Here is a 22,495-nt window from a genome sequence, read left to right on the forward strand (position 1 = left end):
GCTGAGTGGTTTGTTTGAGTGCTTAGTTTGTTTTTATCAGAAACCCAAATGGAAGTACAAAAACGTACAAAATGTGAATTCTACGTGTGAACACAAGAGCTAAGGTGTTATGCTATTAAATGTGGTTAGTGAACAAAGAAGGATGCAGGTTCTAAGACGACAAGACTGTTGGTAGTCTCAATATTTTATAATCTATGTCATTTTTTAACTCACTAAGAACAGAGGAAACCGTATTACTGAGTTTTCTGTCAAACGGACAATAAGAAGGACAGAGCAGAATTAGGTGTGAGCATAGCTACTGATTCGACATGGAGCCCAAAAATACACTCATCCTTCAACATGTAGCAAACACTGGCATGCAGGAGGTTTTAATTTAGTAATAATCCTAAGTACGTCCTTGTAGAGTCCAATGCATGTTGGGCATTTCATGGATGTATGCTGGGTTCAAACATAACCATAATGTACAACACACAGAGAACAATCCTCTTAAATCTGCATTGGATTTGCCTCAGTGACTCAATAAGGTGTGCTAGATGGGATTGGAAAGTTCTGTTCTTCATTTGGTACCATTTGTTTGGTCACCATTAAAAACAAGCAGTCAGTCATTGAAGGAGCTTTGAGTATTGAAGTCTTGTTGCAGCTGACAAAAAGAGTCTGATTTTGTGAACACTAGGGAGCAAGCAATGTTATCAGCAGCATTTGCGTAAAAATGGAAATTTGCACTTGAAATGTTCTGATCAGGAGTATTGAGATGCAGAAACGTTTGGAGTAGTCAATGGCCAGCTCTTTTTACACAGAAAAAAGCAGAATTTACATGCAGAAACTAAATTCTGTGTTGTTCTTAAATCCTCATAAGGCTGTGTTGTGAATTACAAGCTTTTAATATTTATATGTTGCTTGGTAGAGCTGTGATGCTCTGCATGCTGTCGGACAGGTTTTTAACCATTTGATTTGTCTAAAAACCTCTTGGAGTCACAATGAGAGGTAATTTACCCTTTTTTATATTTGAACAGTTGTTATAATGTGTACCCATAGCAACAATGTGTATTTTTCTACGTTGGGGAGGAGCTGAGTAACATCTCAAAAGCTTAAAAAATACATCAACTACAGCCCAACATGCCAGATAAGCTGAAAAGGAGGCAGACTGGAGAGGGAACTCAAACAATCACTTCCATTGACCATAAAAGACAAATTAGATGAACATGAAATGTTCTGCAAGTCTGTTGTGAAGAGTACAAACTCTTTAGGTGTAGCAGCACCAGAGTCAGTGATTAAAGTGATTTCAGGCGGATCAAGTGGAGACTCTTTTGAAGTAATCAACGCAACTAGACAAATGCGTAGATGAGATTCTCTTGATCCTTGGTGAGCCCGGAAATGTTCCATTGACAAAAGGCCGACTTTGTAACCATCTTTATGTGACTCTGGATGTTCAGTTTGAGCTTTGTGACTATGTGCATTATTCTGCTGAAAGGGACTGGGTATCCATTTTAGACCGGGAACACCTTAATGGGGGGTTCACACCAAACGTGTTACACGCATCAAAAATGCTTCTGATGCTTCAAGTTTGAATGCAGATGCTTGACATTACGGTCTAGGACTATCGTTTTGTGTGTCTGGTTTACATTAAAAGCGTACGTGGAGGTGTGACGAGGGCATCACATGGATCAAAATCGATGTAGCTGTTGTTTTTGGTCCCGGCCTATTTGTCGGACGTGTAAAATGCGCGAAACAAGCCGCAACGGGCCTTGATGCACCTCAATGCACCTCCACATAGACTTATGTAAGCTAGACGCACAAAATGCATTTGGTGTGAACGCACCATAAGATCTCCCAAAAGGAAGACAACAATAGATAGAGGAGATTTCTTATAAAATCCACAATATATTTCTTTTCTTCCTAATAAAACTAGCAATCAGGAAACTGTGTAGATTAGAAAACCTCCAGATTTGACCTTGTAAAGCATCAAGACACCATGTTTATCTTTTGTGCTAGGACATTTGAAATTCAAAAGCCCATAAAAATAAAACACACAGTGTTCTTCAAACAACTAACTCCCTTTTCTTAATAATTACTTCTCTGCTGCTTTGTCTCTTTGTTCACAAATGCACAAGACCTGAGGTCATTGTGACTGTGCAGACATCAGCTGAATTCTGTGCCTCGCTTCTCAGCGCGAGGACCCAGAAGTTATAAACAAAGACACAGAGAGAAAGAAACAGTGAGGAGGAATGAGAGCAAAGTCATCCACCTAAGAGTCTGACCTGGCTTAGAGCGGGAACGCTAAGTGGCTTCCTCCCATTTCCTCTCTGCCATCTCTGTCTGGCTCTTTCTGGGATTTGGCCGAGGAGGAAGGGTGCCCTTGATGCCTAATCACAACAGAACATCGACTGCTCTTCCCAACTGTCTCCACTGGTTACTCTCTTTTTTCCCGGGCTCGTTCAATGGACCGGGTGCTGAGAGAGAGTCTGCTGACCCAAGAATAACTCTGGGTCAGACTCTGACCCAGAGACTCAGACTGGTCGGACTCTGTTATTTCTAACCTTATTATATCCTGCTATTATAACTTTGGTATCAGCCCAACTCAGTGTATCCTTACAGACCTGTTTGAGTCAAACATCAATGAACCTTATGGGAGTTGGTAGCACCCTTACGTTGCGTTCAAGTCCTGCATGGAGTTTGCATTTTGTCCTGGTGGTTGGGCGCTCGGCAGTGATCCATCCAGCGGCCCCCCACGTTTTTGAGCTAAACAATATTTATAGTTGACAGGAAATTTGAAAATATCACTTGATAATTATGTGTTATTGGAAGATTAATATCTGAACACCAACTATAAAGTCTTAAAAAACGCAAACATTAAAAAAAAACTTAAATAAATAAGCAATGCTAAGCCTAGTGGCACAAGTTCAGGCTGGTGGCCCGCCAGGCTTATAATACACTGGGGGAAACCCTGACATGGATTCTTCTCGGGTACTCCAGCATCCAAAAAAATCACTGTCTGGTTAAAATGCCAAATGTCAAAAATGTCAAGAGCTTCTATTTTCAATTTAAGAGAAGAATTTTATTACCTTTGCAATGTTTTCATGCAAAAAGTCTTATTTTAAAAAAAATACAATCAGTTTTAATACCCAACAATTACAGTTTTATCATTATCTATTTATGCAGCTGTATCTGTTTTTTTTGTTTTTTTTTTTACTGTAACTCAAAACGATGCACCTAGGTAAAGATATGTATCTTTACCTAGGTGCATCGTTTTCCCTACTGAAACAATCTTAGTTTTTTCCAGAGCTGTACATCTCAATCCTGAAATATGAACATGACTGTTAATTAACTATTGAAGAAAAAAATGCCTTCAATATGAAGGTATTGTCACAACTTGTTTTTATTCAAACAAATCCTGATAATATGCTGAAAATGATAAAGCTAATGTAACTCTTTCATTATTAAGCATATTATAATTTTTTTATCATTTTACCACTTTTTTTTTTACACTTGTAGGAGATATTTTCTCCTTTAATAAATGTTTGGGTAATTTGCAGCAAAGTGCTTTTAAATCCATTGTCGTGTGCTCCAAGCTGCCTATCAGGAAAGGTCAACTTTTCACGGTGAAACATTTCTCATAAAATGCCCTGAAGGACTGGAGGAAAAACTAACAGAAGGGCCCAGACAGGATGCTAATCAAATTCAGCTGATTTTTAGCAACCCCTAATTTTCCCAGCTGAATCCGTCTCCCACCTGCAGTGGCTCTGAGCCATCATGTTTGAGCTCCAGTGACTCAGAACAAAACCAATAAACACGAGGAAACCACACACTCAAGAACGCTTGTCCTTGTCTCAGCAGTTTTATTGGGTCTCTAAAATAGCTGAACTATAGCTTTGATTGAAAATAGTTTGCAAGAGAGAGAGGATGTGATCGACCTAAGTACGTCTGTGATTAATCCAACACTAAGTAACTCCATTTGTTCTTCATCTTTATTTCATAACCAAGAACTAAAGTGGCAGGTACAACAAAGCGATGTCCTTACTACTCCCAGATCCCGCCATTTGCCTTGATCTAAGTGGTTTCAGTGAGACAGAAAGGGTTTTTTCTGTTGCAGTCAGATAAATTACAGTGTAATGCAGCATACTAATTCTCTTACGGTCGCTGTGGTTAGAACGCAACAAAGCCTCCTGGGAAAACTCTTACAAACAGATAGAGTTATCATCGGCCAGTGCTAATCAGCCAAGCAAAATTAAACCTGGATTATCTGTCGCTGTATTGCTTACATTGTGATTATTTTTCTCAAGTATTTGGAGGAATGCCCAAATATGAGGACCTGCGTCTAAACGCATTGCTCAGAAGTGACGTTAAGCTCGGTGAAGAATTTGCTAATAGGTCTGTGTGGCAGGACTCAGTGAAAAGCAGCTGGCAAGTCAGGATGACGACTCATGTAGCCATGACCGCAGTTAATCAGCAGCAGGCACTTACACACAGACAATAAGCAGTTCATTAGAGTCACTGCTGAGTAGTTTAAAAAGAAAAACAGTCACACACCCAGACAGCAGAAAGAGAAGAAAACAGACTGATGTTTGTTAGTAAGGAGTATCTGGTTTTTTCAGATTGTAGCTAGCAAGCTAGCAATAAACAGTCCATGAATAAGGATGAATAAGGCCAAAATTACTCGTACTCCAGGGAGAAATAGATTTAAAGTGGTGTTCTAGTTTCACCCACAGGGTTTTTTTTGTGACTGGTCATCAGCCACTTTAGTATTCACACGCCTTCGAGTGCTTCTTAACACAGTTAGCAACACTGCTAATCACTACAGAAGCTAATCAATGCATTTAGTCATCTAGACTTGGGTAAAACAACTTGCAGAGTTAAACTGAGCATCAGAATTTGGCATGGTTGTTTGTACCAGACAGACAAGTACAAATATAAAAAAAAAACAGCTGAAATTTTAACATACAACTGTCTTGGGGGAGACAAAAAGTAGTCCATATCATTTAGGAAAAAAACTAGAAACTGAGCAGACTGGCTTGAGTTGATAGAGCAACAACTATAGTTCAAATAATAAGTAATTAAAATACGAGGCATGCATCATCTCTGAATACAGAACATGTTAAAAATTTAAGAAGAAGAGACACCAATGTTAATATTGGCAAAGTAAAGCAATATTGACATATTGCTTTTGAATCTAATGACAAGAAAATTAGATATAAAAATGTTGCTGGTACTTTTAGCGTCATTCTGTGTTGGAAATTCAATTAAAATATTCAAAGAACGAAGAATAAAATGGCTAAAAGCTGTATTTGTTTTCAATCTATGCTTTATAATATTAATCCATTAAAGGACTACATCAGTCCTTTAATCCTGGAAATGATAGAAGGCTGACTTTGTTGTTGTCTTTATGTGTCTCCGAAAGTTCACTTCAGATTTCATCAGGCCAATTTGAGTATTATTGCTGACTATGTTCATCTTTTTATGACCTCAGTGGGTCCAGTTTCTGGACTGCTTCCTCCAGCAGGACAATGCACTATTTCAGAAAGCTCAAATCATCTCAAACTGGATCTGACAACAGCACCTTTCGGATTGGTGAAAAAGCAGCAAATGCACAACGCTAACATGCCTATACGGAGCAAAATCTTTGAGGATTTAATAAACAAATATTTATCAGCATTGGTGTACCTAATAAACTGACCAGCAGGTCGGTCATAATTTGGATGTTGCTGTTATCCAGACATCCCTTTCGGACCAGACAAAGGATTCAGACAGAACTGCCTCTCGTTCTGAGCGGACCGGCGGCTACCAGGCGCATTTCACACCTTGGTCGCCGTGGAAACCCACCATCAGCTGAGCTGAAGAGGTGACAACAGATCTCACACCAAAGAGGGAGTGAGTTTGCTCCTGAGCTTTAAGTTAGGATAACAAACAAACAAAAATAAAAAATAAATAAAAAATGGGGGGACGTTTCCGTTCCTGTGTTTAACAAAGAATAATTCTGCTGCCGTGCCGCGTCTGATGAGAAAGCAGTACAACTCAAACGAGTATGACCAATCTGGATCTAAAGATTATGTGCCTCTCAATGTGTTTGCTTTTAATGAGAGATGCCATTCACACCTTTCAATTGCTATTCATTTGTGGTATCACTCACATCTCCCCGGCACAATGCGCCTCCTTTGTGTGCTGATTTAGGCCTATTGTATGCGCAAACTTCCAGCCGCCTGAATCGTGATCTCTCATCACTTTGCCTTTGTGCACACAGAGAAACTCATTTCAGCTTTTTCATTACGACACAAGTGCACAGAGCCATTACCTGGCCTTTTTCCACACCAACAATCCAACAAATGGGCATTTAGAGTTGCTATAAATATATTAACACAATGCTGAGGAGCTCTGGATTCAGACGCACTAAGTCTGCTACGAAACCACATTTCAGTGTTTCATGAGAAGTTATGGCTTACATGAATTTGCATTTTAGTTCTGAAGCCACTTGGGATGCTGTGTTAGTCAGAATCCCCATGCAGGGCAGACTCTCAGGTCTGTTGTACCACCAGATGGTGGTTCATTAGATCCTATTTGTTGTGTGTTTGGTGTGAGGCGTAGGAGGGGCAGGGTTTGCTCTCACTAACAGCCAGACTTAAAGTCTAGCTTCATCCCTGTTTAATGCTTCTGCTCCTTGGAGAGAGCCAGAGTGCCTGGAAAGCAAAGTGATACTAGAGGGAAGTGTGATGGGAGGAGGAGCAGCCTTTTGTTACGCTTTTTTTAAACGAGGAATTTATGTGTTAGATTAAGCACTTTACATGTTCAAATCCCAAAGGGAGGAGTGGAATAAATGCAACCACCGCAGCTACACGAGTAATCAAACTTAAATTACGCAGCCACAAGAAAAACTGAATGTTGCCCAAAGCAGAAAGTGTTATTTGTTATAAAGTTGGCTGTTTTAGGAACAACAAATCAACCTATTATTCATCAGCAGGTCCTTGCACATGTAAGTGGTTCCAGGCAAGATCGAATAACACAGGATTATTTGCAATAGAAGAGCATTAAACATCTTCTGATAAACAGGAACTTTGGTTTAAAGCAAAGGTGTCCAAACATTTTGTCACATGGTGACAAAAAGTTTTAGTTTAAAAAAAATAACATTTTTAAAATTAAAATGACCAAAAATGTTTTTCTTTTTTTTATTACCTACTCAAGCATAAACTAGGAATTAACTATTTTAATTAAACAACCTTGTGTTTTGTAGGAACAGGATCGTAGATCCAAAATGTTTCTTGATAAATGTTTCGTCAGCAATAAAAACAGGATCTAGGTCGATCTTGATTTGAAGACACTGAATGTATTCAGCCAGGTTTTAATACAGCAATTAAAAACACAAAGGTTTACTTTATTAGAGTATAAGTTCATGAGTACATGTGGCTCTACTTACCATAAAAATAAAAGAAAACCAGGAATCTTGGAAAAGATGATAGCTTTTCTACATTTATGTAACCTACTTAAGCAGAGATTTGAACTATATTTAATTTTTTCTTAAATTTTGGTTGGGGAGCTGTGTAAATACGGTCCAGAAGCCATACATGGCCCCCGGACTCTACTTTTAACACCCTTATTTTAAAGGATAAACTTTAAGCCAGCAGAATGTAATTTCTGATTAATTTTACAGCAATTTTATCTAAAGATAATGTTAAGTTCACATTCGTCTGATGCTGACGAATGTTGGCTCCTCTTGAGCACCTAGCAGAATCTAGATATGGGGATGATACAAGAAGGTTGCGTTTGTATTTTGTGAATCATTTTAGAATTTTTTTTTTTTTTACTTTGGATCATTTTTATGCAAAAAGAAACACTGAAGAACACTCTGTTATTAGGCTACTGACAAAATCCCCTAGTCTTTCAAAAGGTTTATGCTACAATCCAATCTAACATTCATCCCACAGTCTTTAGAAGAGAAACAAGGTCAAAACGTCACAGATCTCCAGCAGTTTTCTTGACAAAAAGCTCAAACTTTAAATCATCTGACCAAAGCTCATGTCTCTAGATAGAGCTACAGTAGAGTTTAGGAAGCTCCACATATTTTCACAACTTAAGATTTTTAATTTCTGGCTGGATGAGGATCCATATCTATTTTGCCACAACACACAGCGAGTAAGCTAGTAACAGAAGTAAAACAAATCTCCAAAGCTCACTACTAGAGTTGGAGTCAGGAGTGGCATGGTTGGATCCCTATAATAACCATCAGTAACTACCAACATGACAGAGAAAGCCAAAAAAAAAAAGCCTCACTGTCCTACTATAGCCTGTCCTACTGCAGACTATACTCCTGCAGCAGAAGTATAATCTTTTTATAAGACATTTCACACCTCTTTCCCAAGGGGCAAATAAAAGTAGATGCATATCCCAGCTGAAAAACTATGGCTACTAGAGCAAAGTTTCCAGGAAACTTGGAAAGAGTAAAAGTGACAGAATGTTTCAGCATCCAGATGAATACATAAACTGGCCTTAAATCAAGGATAATTACAGCCTGATAACTTAAACATGTTGCTTCACTCCCTGGAGTTAAACCAGATCAAATGAAAAAGTCTAAGTTGCATACTTTAACGCACTGTTTGCTGTAGCTACAAAGCTGAGAAGACACAAACTCACATAAAGAGTTTTGGTTCTCAGCCTGGGTGAATTACATCATAACACTCAGAAATAAGGTTTAAAACATATGGACTCACAGCCCAACATCGCAGTAAAGTCTAGAATCAGGCTAAATATGATCTAGATTATTATTACATTTCAGCATTTTGGCTCTTTATGACTCTAAAAACTTTTCCCTGTTGGTGTGAGAGCAGCATGACCGCAATCGCTGCAGATGTTGCTGTGGCTTGAACTTTTCCAGCTGCTCACAGACACACAAGCTGCCACAAATCTTCCTCCTACCCCTGATGTTGCTCTTTCTCTCCTCGCCGGCCCATTGACTTTGGTCACATTGCAAGCTGATGGAGCCTCATGATTAGAGACTACATGTGAAAAGGCACAATTAGAGAATCCACAAGCTGGAGGAAAGCAGGTGGAACCAGAGGAAATAATAATAATAATAATATATATATAAACATTTTCTGTCTGAGAGTGAGTAATGTTCAGCTGCAGAATATTTGGGTTGGGTATTTTTTCTAAAAGACAGGCAGTATAAAAAGAGGCAGATTGGTACCTGGCTTTGTTGTTAAGCCAAGCATTAGCAGAGAGAGATGAAGGGGAAAAAAAAACTATTTTCTGTCTCATTTTTCTCTGATCTTTGCATCCACTGAGAAGCTTCCCCTGCCTGCAGAAAATACTGGACTAAGAAACACAAAGCATCAAAGCTTTCATTTCACATATTGTTTCTGCAGTTTGTTAAAAAGGAACCGCCAGGCAGACAGGCAGGTAATCAGTTTTTTCATTATTATTTACTTGTGTTTTTGTTTTATGTCACATTGAAATACAAACTAAATATTATCTAAACAACTGTAGACACCTGTCCTGCAGTTATTATATAAAAGAATGTAGGGATTTTTTCTGATAGATGTTAAATTTGTTTAGCAAATCAGAGTTTCACTGCAAGCTTTTGTTTGATTATTAAAATGGAAAGCCTTTATTAATAATTATGAAAAAACACCTAAAATCTGTGTTATTCAGTCAAAAGAGAGTTACTTTTACTAGAGTATTGTTTCATTCTAAATGCACAAACAGCTTTCTGACATTAAATCAGGACAAACATTTCCTTTCTTATGTTACTCAGGATTACCAAAACTATATTAATGTTCTAAATTTCAGAATAGTAAGAGCAGAGATTTATCATTTGACAACACATTTAATAAAATGCAAAGAAAACAAGTTCATATTCATTTAGAAAATAACATTACTAATGTTTTAACTCAAGAAAAGTTGAGAAATCAATATTTGATGGAAAACACGTGAGGTTTTCAATGGGGTTCAGTACAGTGGGCTCTTAATTTACTCCAGAACTGAACATTGTGACGTACATATATCTTTGATGTGATGCGACCTCTATCCGATTTTCTCATGATGGTCTGAACAATACAGGTTGGGTTTCTTTAATGTGACCCAGGCCGCTTACGTACGTAATCGATACGTATCCGATACGTATCGATTCAGATGTGACCTGACATCCAGGTTGCGTTAATCCGACCTGAACGTCGCTGATACTCCACAAATGTCACTATTCTGCTTCCTCATACTCACAAGCAGGACGAAAAACAACCTCACTATAATGAGGATTAAGTTGTTAATATTCTGGGAACAACCTGTAGAGTAACTAGTACAGCAGCAGTTTAAGATTCTGCCCCATAACTGCGTAAAAAATAAATAAAATTGTGGATTGAAAACTGTGTGTAAGCACAGAGTCCTACAAACTTGTTCTGTCAAAACGAATGGGTCAAAATCAACAAACTATTATTGCTGGTTTGTCAAAACATTCAACCCAAGTCATACAGTTTAAAAGGTAATTCAGCAAAATACTATTTAAACCGAATTTAACTAATAGAAATAGTTCAAGTAATCCTAACTTACCTAAAACAGGAAATATTATCAGATAGTGCTTTTCCTTGTGGGGTGCATTTAAATATCTGTTTTCAACCGGATATTTATTTACACATGAAAAACTGAGAAATGTGTAAAAAACAAACAACAACAAAAAAAACAGGAAAGAGAAGTAAACAACCACAAGACAGCTGAGCATGCTTGTTGAAGAGATGATGATGTTACATACCAAACACCAGATTTGGATATCAAAACAGAGCAGCTCCCCAACACAAAATTAGATAGCTTAGATTTCAGCTTGAATCAGAGTCCATAAGCTAAAGATTTCTGTAAGGATTTGTGTCTTCAAATAACTGCGTAACCAGAATAGCCTGCTTTAGATTAGTGAGCACAAAATGAATGGAAGCAGCTTAAAGTCTCAGTGCTAACCATGGATTGTGCTAGACAAACTTTTAAGATATCCGTTTTCAGTTTGTTTCTTCTGATTGTCAAACCCTGATATCGACTATTTCCTTTCGTTCTGAAACACCAACAGAGTTGATTAATACCTAGTTAATGCATTTACCTTGTCATTTTAATGACGTTTTGTGAATTTGTGTTATGCTAGTGATCATTTCTAACATTTTTTATGCATTTTGGGTTCCTTCTCTTTATAAAAATACTGAATTGTTGGACAAGCTTCCCAGGTTCATTGAATGGTGTTTGTTGTGGCCAAGCAATCAATCTCTGGTTTCAGTTTTTTCTTCCTTTATATGTTGAATCTCTCAAACAATTAGCCTGTGTTTCTCTCATAAATACAGCAACATTATTCCAAAGGCATGATCTGTCCTGCCACTCAAATTCTGCTACACATCTGGTGTTTAGGAATGAATTCAAAATATAGATATACAAGCTGTTATTCATTTGGCTCAGACACTGAGAAAAAAAACAAGGCACTGCTGCAGCTAATTGTAATGGGTAAACAAAGATAGTTGAAAGGGAGCATTTATTAATTATACTTTCTAACACAAGCGGACATCTGGAGAGGACAAATAAAAATAAAAAAACGGAAAACAACTTTTTACTCTGTGGTTCAATATAACCATATATTAATGTTTCATAATAGGATTTTTAGGTCTTCCGACTCCAAAATATGATGATTTGCTTTGTCAAGTAGAGAATGACAGAAAAAAAGAGAAAAATCAGAGAAGTCTGAGAATAATGTTTCAGTAGGGAGAACATTTTTAAAGCAAAGTACCACATTAAGGAAGAAAAGTGGACTGATAAAGAGAGAACTACAAAAGCTCAATAGAGTTTAAACTTTTATTATTACACGCCTGTATTGAACAGCTTTCTTCTGCCCTTATGTCACTCTGGGGAACAAAACCGGAAAGTTGAGTAGTGAATAAATAAAAGACAACAGCACATCTGGGGATTTGAGCTGTTTGTTTTTGCAGAAATTAAAGGTCATCCATCCTGAGAGTGCTTTGTCATGCAAACACTTTCAAACTAATTATGTTGTACCTTATTGACTGCATAAGCAATCAATGGGAAATAATAACTGAGGTCAGACAGACAGCTTAACATCTCTGTTAAACAGATCCTCTTGTAGTGCAAGATTTACAGCTTTAAACAAAACATGCATCTTTTGATATTTTATTTATGCAAATTTTTCTTGAGGGATATTCTGGTGATTAAATAATCAGCTTATAAAGACAGCTGTGAGCTAAGTAATAAAGTTGACCAAGAAAAAGCTTTTATTACACAGGAATCATCGGGAGAAAACTGAAACGACTTTTAATAAATTTAGTGGCAGATTTCCACGTCAGACTGATCCCTCATTACATTTCAGTTCACTGGTGGCGTTTTGTTCCCCCATCGTCATCGAGCTGCCACCAGCAGAGCAAGGAGCGAACACTAATTTCTACTTATTGAACCGATTAATGAACTATTCAGGAAAATACCAACATTCACTGTTTGCTTCATCACTCCCCATGTACAGAAAGTTCTTCTTTTAAGCAGACTGATTAAAATCCCAAAACTTTCAGTTTGTACGTCTTGTTAGGGTCCATAGATTTAACAGTTATTACATTTGTTGACATGCAGAATAAGGAGGCATAGATGTCGGCATCTGGCATGTGAAACAAGAAACTAACCCCTGATCAGCCTCAGGCTGAAACTATAGAAGCAAAAGGAAGACTAAGACTACGTTCACACTGTAGCCCAAAGTGACCCCATTCCGATTTTTTGTCAAATCAGATTTTTTTGTTGTGGCCGTTCACACTTTCAAATATGTCCGACTTGTACGTGTTCTCCAATGTGAACTGTAAACGACCTGAAAGTGCTCCGTTTGCGCAGCAGAGGGCGCAAACGGAGCTAAATGGCGCTTCTAAAAAAGAAGAAGTGCTCTAAACGCGGACGCTAACAGTGGAGCATAACTTACAATTTTGAAGTTGTTCGATCAAAGCAGAATATTAACAACTTAATCCTCATTATAGTCAGTCATGGTTGTTGTTCTTCTTCCTGCTTACGCCTATCAGGATGCAGAATAGTTACGTTTGTCGAGTATCAAAGACACTCAGGTGGATGAATGCGACCTGGGCGTTCGGTCTCATTGGAATCAGATACGTGTCGGATCCCCAAGCGGCCTGGATTGCATTAGAAGAAAACCCGACCTGTGTTGTTCAGACTGTCATGAAAAGATCAGATACAGGTTGCATTACAGCAATAAATAAATAAATAATTACAATCGGAATTGGGCCACTTTGGGCTTCAGTGTGAACATCCAATATTCTGCTGCAACCCTTTTCTACTCCAGCTTTATGACTCTAAAAGAAGCCTTATGAGGAATGAAAAGTGAGAAACTGCAATAAAATTATAATTCTTAGAATAATAAAACAATTACCATACAAGGCGGTGTCATCAGTAAAGTCAACTTGTTGTATTAGGTCATTTTCTATTTTTGCTTGTCTGACACCGCCTTGTATGGTAATTGTTTTATAATTCTAAGAATTATAATTTAATTGCAGTTTCTCACTTTTCATTCCTCATAAGGCTTCTTTTAGAGTCATAAAGCTGGAGTAGAAAAGGGTTTTGATGCTAAATAGAAACGTTTCTCACTATTTTCAGTATAGGCATGCTAATCCCCTAATTTGTTAATGCAGAAGAGAGCCAGAGCATGATTAGATTTATATTCTTCCACCGTTTAAATTGGGGTTAAATGTAAAGACAAATTTAATTGCTTGTCGAAATAAATGGACTGAACTCCTGTAGTTACATTTACTGAACCTTACTGAGTTTAAAGGAGACATCTGTTGCTTGTTACGTTAATGGAGAGGATGGAAATACTCACTGTGTATTGTAATTTGGCTCAGCAGTTCAAAATATAAGGATTTACAGAGATCACATGCAAAAAGCCTAAAAATGAATCAAGCTTTTATTGAATAAGCATAATCTGTATTTCATAATCTGCATTTCTGGAAAGAAAATAACAAAAATCCAACCTTTAATGTTTTAAAAAGTTGGAACTAGGTTTGGGAAATATGAACATAGAGTATTATTTAGATATTTTGTGGTACCGTTGTGATAAAAAAAAATATATATATGCAGTATATATATATATTAGCATTCATAGTACCATGAACACAAATATTGTAAAATATTTCCATTTTGTAATTTGTATCACTAATGAAATTTAATAATCACTAACTGTATTTAATAATATTTTAAAATTTACTGATATTTCTTGATGGAATACTGATAAAAAAAAAGTAAAAATAACAGGTCCGATAATACTGCCAGTTTTTTGTTTATCATTATTTATGATTAATGACTGAAATTTATTGTGATAACAATAAATCTAAATTGTTTTGGTTGATCTGGTATAATTGACCGTTTGCAACTATGTCAATTAATCATTCGAGGCACCATGTTGGACGTTGGAAGTGAGGGACAGGAGTATTGAACAGAGCGACTGAAATTGTTTTCCAAAGTTGTTTTTGCTAGTTTATTCATGGCTTCTACTTGTTTGAGTCGAGCTACTTTGCCTTTGAACGTAACACACCTGGTAGCGGCTCATCGACGGCGGTATTTACAGAAGTTTGAAACAACTAGTTTAGAAACCGACCTGTACTTCCTCCCATCACATAACTTGTATAATCACTATGTCATAAACAGCATTCTATCTCATCCCTACTGACCGCCAGAGGCGGTGCTTAAAGCACTGAATGATCACTCTTCCGCATGCACAGTTTGAGTATCTTATACCAACATGGTCACGTGTGACCCCCGGTGACACCAGTAAGTCATGACAATGACAGCTCAGTCCTTTTTCATCTTCTCGCATGCAGGTTGAATAGGTGGTTAGACTTGATTATTTGATTGCCGCTGGTAGCCTTGAGACTACAGCGAGGACCGTCTTACCCTCCACAGGCTGCGCAAGCTCCTCTTTGATACAACTTTTGTACTTCGATTGGTAAGTTGTTTGTTCTTTTTAATTGGTGGGAGTGGGGGCGCGTTCATTTCCCTATTGCTGGTGGTAAGGCGTTAGCTGACTGAGACCAGCTTGTTTGCTTAGCAGTATCGGCTTGTATTTGTAGGTGGCAGCCGCGTTCGGATTGCCTTTAGTTTGTTGTATTTCAGCCGTTTTCGGGCTTGCTTCTTCTTTATATTGTGCTGCCGTGTTTGACTTGTCTTTATTTTATTATGGTAGCCATTCTCGAGCTTGCCTTTTCTTTCATTGTGCAGCTGGGTTCGGCTTGCCTCATTGAGTATTGGAACCGTGCTGGGTTTGTATTTTTTCTGTAGCTACGGTGGTCGTAGTACTCCTTGCAGCCGTTTACGCTGTTAGGGAACCCCTGGTGGCGTTTTCTGCTCGACCTGATTCCCTGGTCTATTCGATCATCAGAGTGGCGATTTCAGCTCGATCTGACCTAGTCCTGTGAGCGTGAGGTCCTGGATGTGCCGTGCTGCAGAGCCTGTTTGGCCCCTCTCCAGTTGGAGAATGGGCATGGTCTATGTCCTTCTGGTTTGGGGCCAGATCACCTAAGGGAGGCCTTGACTGATGCTGCCTGCTCTAATTGTTCTGTTCTGCCCTTGTCCCTGTGTACTGCTCGTTTGGTTGACTTTGGCGCCAGCCAGCCTGTGAAGCGTATGGCTCCTGAGGCTATATGGCCTCCGCAAAAGATGACCAAGAAGAGCTCCAGGGACTCAGAGGGCCTATCTGGGCAGGTGGCCCATCTCACTTCTGCGCTGGAGCAGATGAAGTTGCTGCTCGAGTCCCTTAGGGACAGGCATGGCTCTGGTCTGATTGGAGACCCTGACCCAGGGCAGATCATGGGTTCAGGACTCTCTGCTTTAGAAGATGATTCTAGATCACTGGCAGCATCTGGTACTGATTTTCAAGAGCAGTTTGAATCTGGTTTTTTGACTAGCTTTAAAGGAACTCATTGGTTGTTTTGGCGTCTGTCATGGTGGAGTGGGCGGAGTTCTGGAGACCATGACGGCATGTGTAAAGGGTCAATAAAGATGCTGTTCATTCTTATAGGATGGATTGTTACCTTTTCTCATGGGTTGTTTCTGTACCTTTTTTTGTTATGTAAACTTTTCAATACATATTTTAAGCACAATAATATGTTTTAGTTGTCGAAAACAAAAATGTTTCTTAAGATCAACATCTAGACCACACTTTTTAACTGTCGTATTTGCAGTGCATTTATGCAAATTAGATCAAGTCAAATGTAAACAACTCCACTGGAGCAGCTAAAAGACTGATTTTATCAGTCCCCACCTGGAGATAACAACAGCTCCTATTAGCTGCACTTCTCCCAGCGTGAGTTTTCCTTTACAGAAGGATGTTTGCTTGCCAGGTTAATCACTTCTTTTACTTAATTTTGCCAAAGAGGAAGTCTCAAAAGCGTGTTTTGTTTGACCTTCAGCATCTCCGCAGCTCCAACTCTCACAAAGAGGATCGATTCCTTCTCCAGTTAAGCTTTTACGGCCTATGATGGATCAGTGGGGCTATTTGTTATTCAGAACTAGACACCCCCATGCTTACACCTTGTGTTCATCCATCAGATATCAATATTCCCAGGACCCCCTGCAAGAAATGCTCCACTCAGCTGCCGTGGGCTTGCCCAGGCTTATCAAACTTTATGTGATCAATACTCCAAATCAGGAAAAAAAAAAGTTTAAGAGTGGCTCTGAAGTCCTTCCTGAAAAGCCTCCTCACAGCTGCAGCTGTTTGCACTAGAAGCAGTCAATTGAGAATCGATAGCTGAGCTTGCTGCTGCTCTGGGGCTGAAAGGACAGGACACAAGGACATCCTTGCAAATTAAGATAATTCACCTGCCCTTGTCTGATCTATTTGTTCCTGCCTCTTTAGCTGATTTGCCGGTGAAGCACGAGACGCGGGCCTCGGTTCTTTTCTCTCACGTTCAACACAGGAGGCTTTCTCTGCCTTCGCCACGGATTGATGTAAGATTTGAAGTCACTCTCCCTACAGTGACCTTTCTGGAAAATCATTTCCTTCCCCCTGTTTTACCTTTAAGGATTTTCAAAGAAAGCAGGGAAGCTTTATAATACGCTGCCCTTCACTGGGTCCAGGTAAGAAGATGGTCACTTGTGACTGACTGACAGCAGCAGCAGCCCACTGGGATGCAGAAGGCAGATGGAGGAGAGAGATAACTCTTTACTGGTTTTTTTTCTTTGTGTCTTTTTTTCTACCCCCCTTTTCTTTTTGCTTTCTCTTGCAGCTCCCCAGTGAGTGAGGGGGATTTTCAAAGGGCCGGCAGAGGAGAGATGAGCTGCACAGATAAACAGTCCAGGTGAGAGAGCTTATCCTGCTGGCATGCCTCTCAGGCACACAACACATCAGAGATTCAGTAAGAGCCAATGAGAAAGAAAAGTCGATGCTTTATAGTTTTCCCAGCTTTCCTCTCATACTCAACACTCGCTAACAATGTGGGGATCAATACGTTTATCATCTAGCTTTGAAGTAACAAAGGAAACAGCACCAAGACGAGAAGCACTGATAGGAATGAGTTGTGAGTAATAAACTCTGTTTTAAATCTGAGTTATGAGGGATTTTTCATTTGGTTATTTGTTTTTCCTCATTGGGATGAGGTGATTGTATTACAAGTTGATTGTTTTAAATAAGAATTTATTCTTTCCTTTTGTTTAAAACCTTTTGGCTGCAGACGGCTAAAAACAAATAAAGACCTATTTTAATAAAATATTAAAATAAAGTCATGTTTTATACAGTAGTTTCTGAAGCTGCATTTTCTTTCTTGCGAATTTGGGTCCACTGTATAATATTTCCACAACAGAAGGACACTGATCTGCACAAAAAATATTTTCTTTTGCTCATTCTATGTCACTGTGTTGCAGCTATAGAACCTTTCAGGCAATAAAATCTTTTCTTTCCTTCCCCTGACATGTTTTATGCAGTAGATATTTATGACATATGATGATTATTTCTCAGGATTATGTCGGTTTTGCACATTTATTTACTTGTAGCCATGACACTTTGGATTATAAAGATTGCTGACCCCGAGTCTAGAGGCTGAGATTACTAGTACAAGATTGTTTGAACCATTTCTCTGTGGATTTTGGCCAAATGTTTTGAAAGACCCAGTGAAACGTCAACCCCTTTCCATGGCAGAGATTTTTACTGAAAATCTTCTGATATTTTTAAGAGTTCATGAAATCATGCTCATGCTGAACATAAATAGTGTTTCTATTTTATCAAAGCACAAAGTTCTAGTTAAATTGTAGGGGGAAAATATTTTTTCTGGCATGCAGAAAGTGTCTCACCGTTGCTAGGCAGACTTGGAGGACAAAAAATTGACGCTGTAATAATTTTAAAATGCAATCTTCCTCGCCACAGCTACAGCTGTCTTAAACATTATAATTAACTCCAAACTGTAGATTGGGTTACTTTTTGATGAATAACCACCTGGCTGTTGCCATTTTTTGACTTATGAAAATCAGAACACATCTGTTTGAATTAAATTACATGTTTTCAGTTTTTGTTTTTTTACAAGAATAAAGTCGTACGTGAGTACAATATGACTTTTACAAATTAAAGTCATAAAATTACAACTTTAGTCCTGTAATAATTAGAATTTATTCTGAAAATATGATGACTTTATTCTCATATTATTTTGACTTTGTATCCGTAATATTATGAGTTTATTTTTATAATTTTTCATTGTATTTTAGTCTGGACATAGTAATACTTCGTCACATTTTTATTTCAAAAGTTGCAAAGAGTAAGTGTAATTTTAGCTACCAGCTACTTAACTACACAACAACTTCTTTGTAATACAATTAACTTTAAAAAGTATATTTATAATTCCTAATTCTTAAAATTCCAAACTCTTAGAAAGAAAATTTGTTAAAAGTTAATTTTTCCACATTTGACCAAGCTTTTTGGTGAATTTAAGTTTGCTGCACTGTTGCAGTTAACAAATAAATCTGTAATTCAGTACATTTATGTCTCCATTTACAAAAACAGAAATGTTTTAATTTAATTCAGCCAACACCAAACCTCAGATATTTACACTACAAAAACACAAAAGTAACTTTGGTCTAATTTCTAGAGCAAATATCTTAATACACTTGATATAATTCAAACTAACTTAAAACTAAGGCTCGTGTATTAAGATATTTGGAATAGAAACTAGACCAAAACTACTTGGCAAGAGTCTGTGTTTTTGCAGCACATTTTCATTTTTTAATGTAAAAGTACACATCTGCAAATAAAAATGAACATATATTAAGGTTTTCTTCCTGCATCTGTACCACGTTACTAATTACAATGGTGCAGCACTTAGAATATTTTTGCCTTTTCTCATTTATTTACCAGAAATAAAAAACCCCAGCTCTCTGTTTGTGAGAAATCTGATATGTGAAGGTGATATCTGGGTCTAGTCGATGAGAACCGCCCCCTCCTTCCCTCTGCACAGTGCCAGCTGTGCTTAAGGCATTCTGAACCCATTCTGGGTAACATGATCCCGACCAGCGTGGAACTCACAGCAGGGGAGCATCTGCCATGGGACTGAGGAAGCAGGACAACTGTGCTGCAGTCACAAACTATTATGAGTGATGAGCCACAAATCTGTGTGGCTGTGGATGACCGTCACTCCTGAACGGAGGAGAAATGTCAGCGTTTATGCTTTTAACCGCTGACACAGGAAGAAATTAGAGACCAAATATGGTTTGTACAACCGGGAGCCCTAACCATCTGGCTGGTTCAGACCGTCAACCTAATGGGTTGGGTCTCAGAGTTACAGCTTGTCAGCATATTTTCCGAGGATAATGAAATTCCAGCTTGTCACTGCGTTATTGGATTGGACTGGTTGCCACAGCCGCTTGGTTCTCCCTCCAAGCCTCCGTCCATTTTTTATGTTTGTCCAGATTTTCCTCATGTAGAAGACACTTGGCATTTCCATTTAGCTGCTCCACACCCCGGATCCCTCCCTCTTTCATCTGAAGCAGGCAACACTTTCACTTTGTGCCAGTTTGGGTTCCCATCTGCCGTCCTGGCATTGAGCACATATACGTGTAGATTAACCACCTCCTGACTGTGTGTTGCTCTGGGCCCAACACAGAGCTGGTTGGTGATGTGGAGAGGCTTGACAGGGAGGTCAGGCTGAAACCAGCGATTCCCGGGAGTCCGATCTGCTTTCAGACTTTCAAACAGGCACACATCTCCGCCAAACTCACAGGTAAAGCCATTAGCATCCCAAAACGTTGTCTATATCCCACTAATGTCGAAAAAAATCCCCAACAATTTTCTATGAAATAAGAAACGTGGATAAGTTTGTTCACATAAGACACTAAAAAACATGCTGCTCCATCATCCATCATTCTCCAACTACTTCCTGTCATTGTCTTCTTTATGGTTTGCACCACTAGAAACAGCTGCTTGTTAATCACGACACGTGATGTAAATAAAACAGTGTTTCCACGACGGTTATGCAAAATAAACCAATTTTGGTGCAAAAAACCCCCCACCTCACCCCAACACCAAAAATTTTGTTTTAAATTTAAAAAAAATGATTTTCGAAATATCAAATTGCGCAATTATATGGTGAATGGAAACGCAGCAGTTGACATAAGAACTGTTTGGCCAATGACAGGGTGTTCAAAGTCAGGCCCAGGGGCCATTTGTGGCCTCTGTTCTGATTTTCTATGGGCCCCAATCAATTCAATAACAAGACAAATTTGATCCCCCAACAAAGGTGATGGTAATTAATTGATGTTTAAGAAAATATAAGAAAAAAAGACGCACAACATTAAAATATTTAGCTTTTCATAACCAGACTTTTTGCATTTCTTTAATTTTATAGAAAAATCTGACCACATTTATCCAGTGACTTTTACTCTAATGCAGACTTTAATGCATCCAAATATGCATTGAATTAAGTTATCTGGCTTGAATACAGCAAATGTTTTCTGAGAGAGTGAACCAAACCCTGTTCTTGTGCTGAAAATAGACTCATTTGTTCTGTAATTTATTTCCAAATGAGTCCCAAAGAATGTGCAAACTGGATGCCTTTATTTTAATGAGGCAAGGATGCAAAACTCCTTCTCAGGTTTTGATCTACGCTTCACTTTTCTTCACACAAAATTAAAATACTGCCTACTTAATTTATTTTTTGTGGTGTTAGCTCTTTAAAAGAGTTAAAGGTTTTGGCTCACATGTTCTTCTGATGTGATAAAATGTTTGGACACCCCTTACCTATGACATAATGCAGCTGCAAACCTGAGAAACTTTAATAGATTGAGTCACATTTCAGCAGCTGGCCAGGAGCTTTTATGCAGGAAGTAGCAAACAAATTTAATTGTTTTTCTCTCTACATCTAGAAAGGCTTATGATTAATTATTTAGCAAGCTGCTGCAAACAGTGAAAGCAACATCTGTCATTTATTTAAAGCCCATCAACTCAAAGGGAATCAAGTCCCAAACACATTATGGTTTCATGTTTCAACTGGAAAGACTTAGCAGCACACCTGCTGTTTACTAAACAGGGAATGAAGAAAGTCTGACAGAAAACGATCTTTGTTCCACGCATCAGGAACAAGAAAAAAAACGTTCCTGTGCAAAAGTAAAATTTGCTGTTTGGACATGCATCAGCATCTTAAGCTTTCCTGCATGAATTTCCCTTTTGCGAGACAAAAACATGAAGTCTAATTGCAGTCAGTGCCTCTAAATTCACCAAAAATAAAACCTATTGAAAACTCAAAGCTATGCACTATACTATCTGACCTATATGAACAGTTTCAGCTGATTAAACTTCCTCGAGGCAAATGGGATTTGATGAAACCACCATTCAATTTGAGCAGAGATGACCTTTGACAGATCTTTTAAGCCACGATTGATCAAAATTCATTGAAACCTTTTCATGTGAAAGTCTAAATAATAATCAACGTTTCCATCCATTTTTTATACCCACTTATTTTTCCATTACACTGTCAACACACGAATAAATTATTAAAGGATATAATTTGAAATGTTTGTTGTTGATTTTATGTATAGGAATCTAAACTGGCGGCTGGATTTTACCTAATAATTTCACTAGATTTCATATTGTTTGCACGTGACGTCACTTTCTCCAGAACTCCGCCAACGTTGCGCTGCTTGGCGCATTGGTTGCTTTTAGAGACATGTCTAAAAACAGACATCTGACACCTAATATCGCTTCTATTCAGCTAATTTCACTTTAAAAATGCTCACAGGATGCTGCACCAGACAAGGACAAAACCAAACTTGTCATTTTATTGTATAACTTTAGATGATGAAATATAGCGGTGATGGATAGCAACCGTCAATTATGACTGTCAGCGAACACTTTTTTACAATGTAAGAAGATAAACATTCATATACTTTATATGTAGCCATCACTTAAGCAATGTTAGTAAATAAGTGAGTTTTGGGTTCTTTGCTGCAGTATACTCTACTGTTTAATTTGAATCTCTCTAATGCTTTTGGATCAATCGGCATTGAACACTACTAC

At 38.2% G+C, this 22,495-nt stretch overlaps 1 long non-coding RNA gene across 1 annotated transcript; it reads left to right on the plus strand.

Moving 5' to 3' along the window:
- The first annotated feature begins 14,820 nt into the window (after positions 1 to 14,820).
- Positions 14,821 to 17,300, plus strand: LOC122842452. The gene is made up of 2 exons (XR_006372555.1): positions 14,821 to 14,950; positions 17,229 to 17,300. It is a non-coding gene; the product is annotated as an uncharacterized LOC122842452 (long non-coding RNA).
- Positions 17,301 to 22,495: the final 5,195 nt, after the last annotated feature.

This window comes from Gambusia affinis, linkage group LG13 (assembly GCF_019740435.1).
Source record: "Gambusia affinis linkage group LG13, SWU_Gaff_1.0, whole genome shotgun sequence".
In the NCBI taxonomy this organism is placed as follows: domain Eukaryota; kingdom Metazoa; phylum Chordata; class Actinopteri; order Cyprinodontiformes; family Poeciliidae; genus Gambusia; species Gambusia affinis.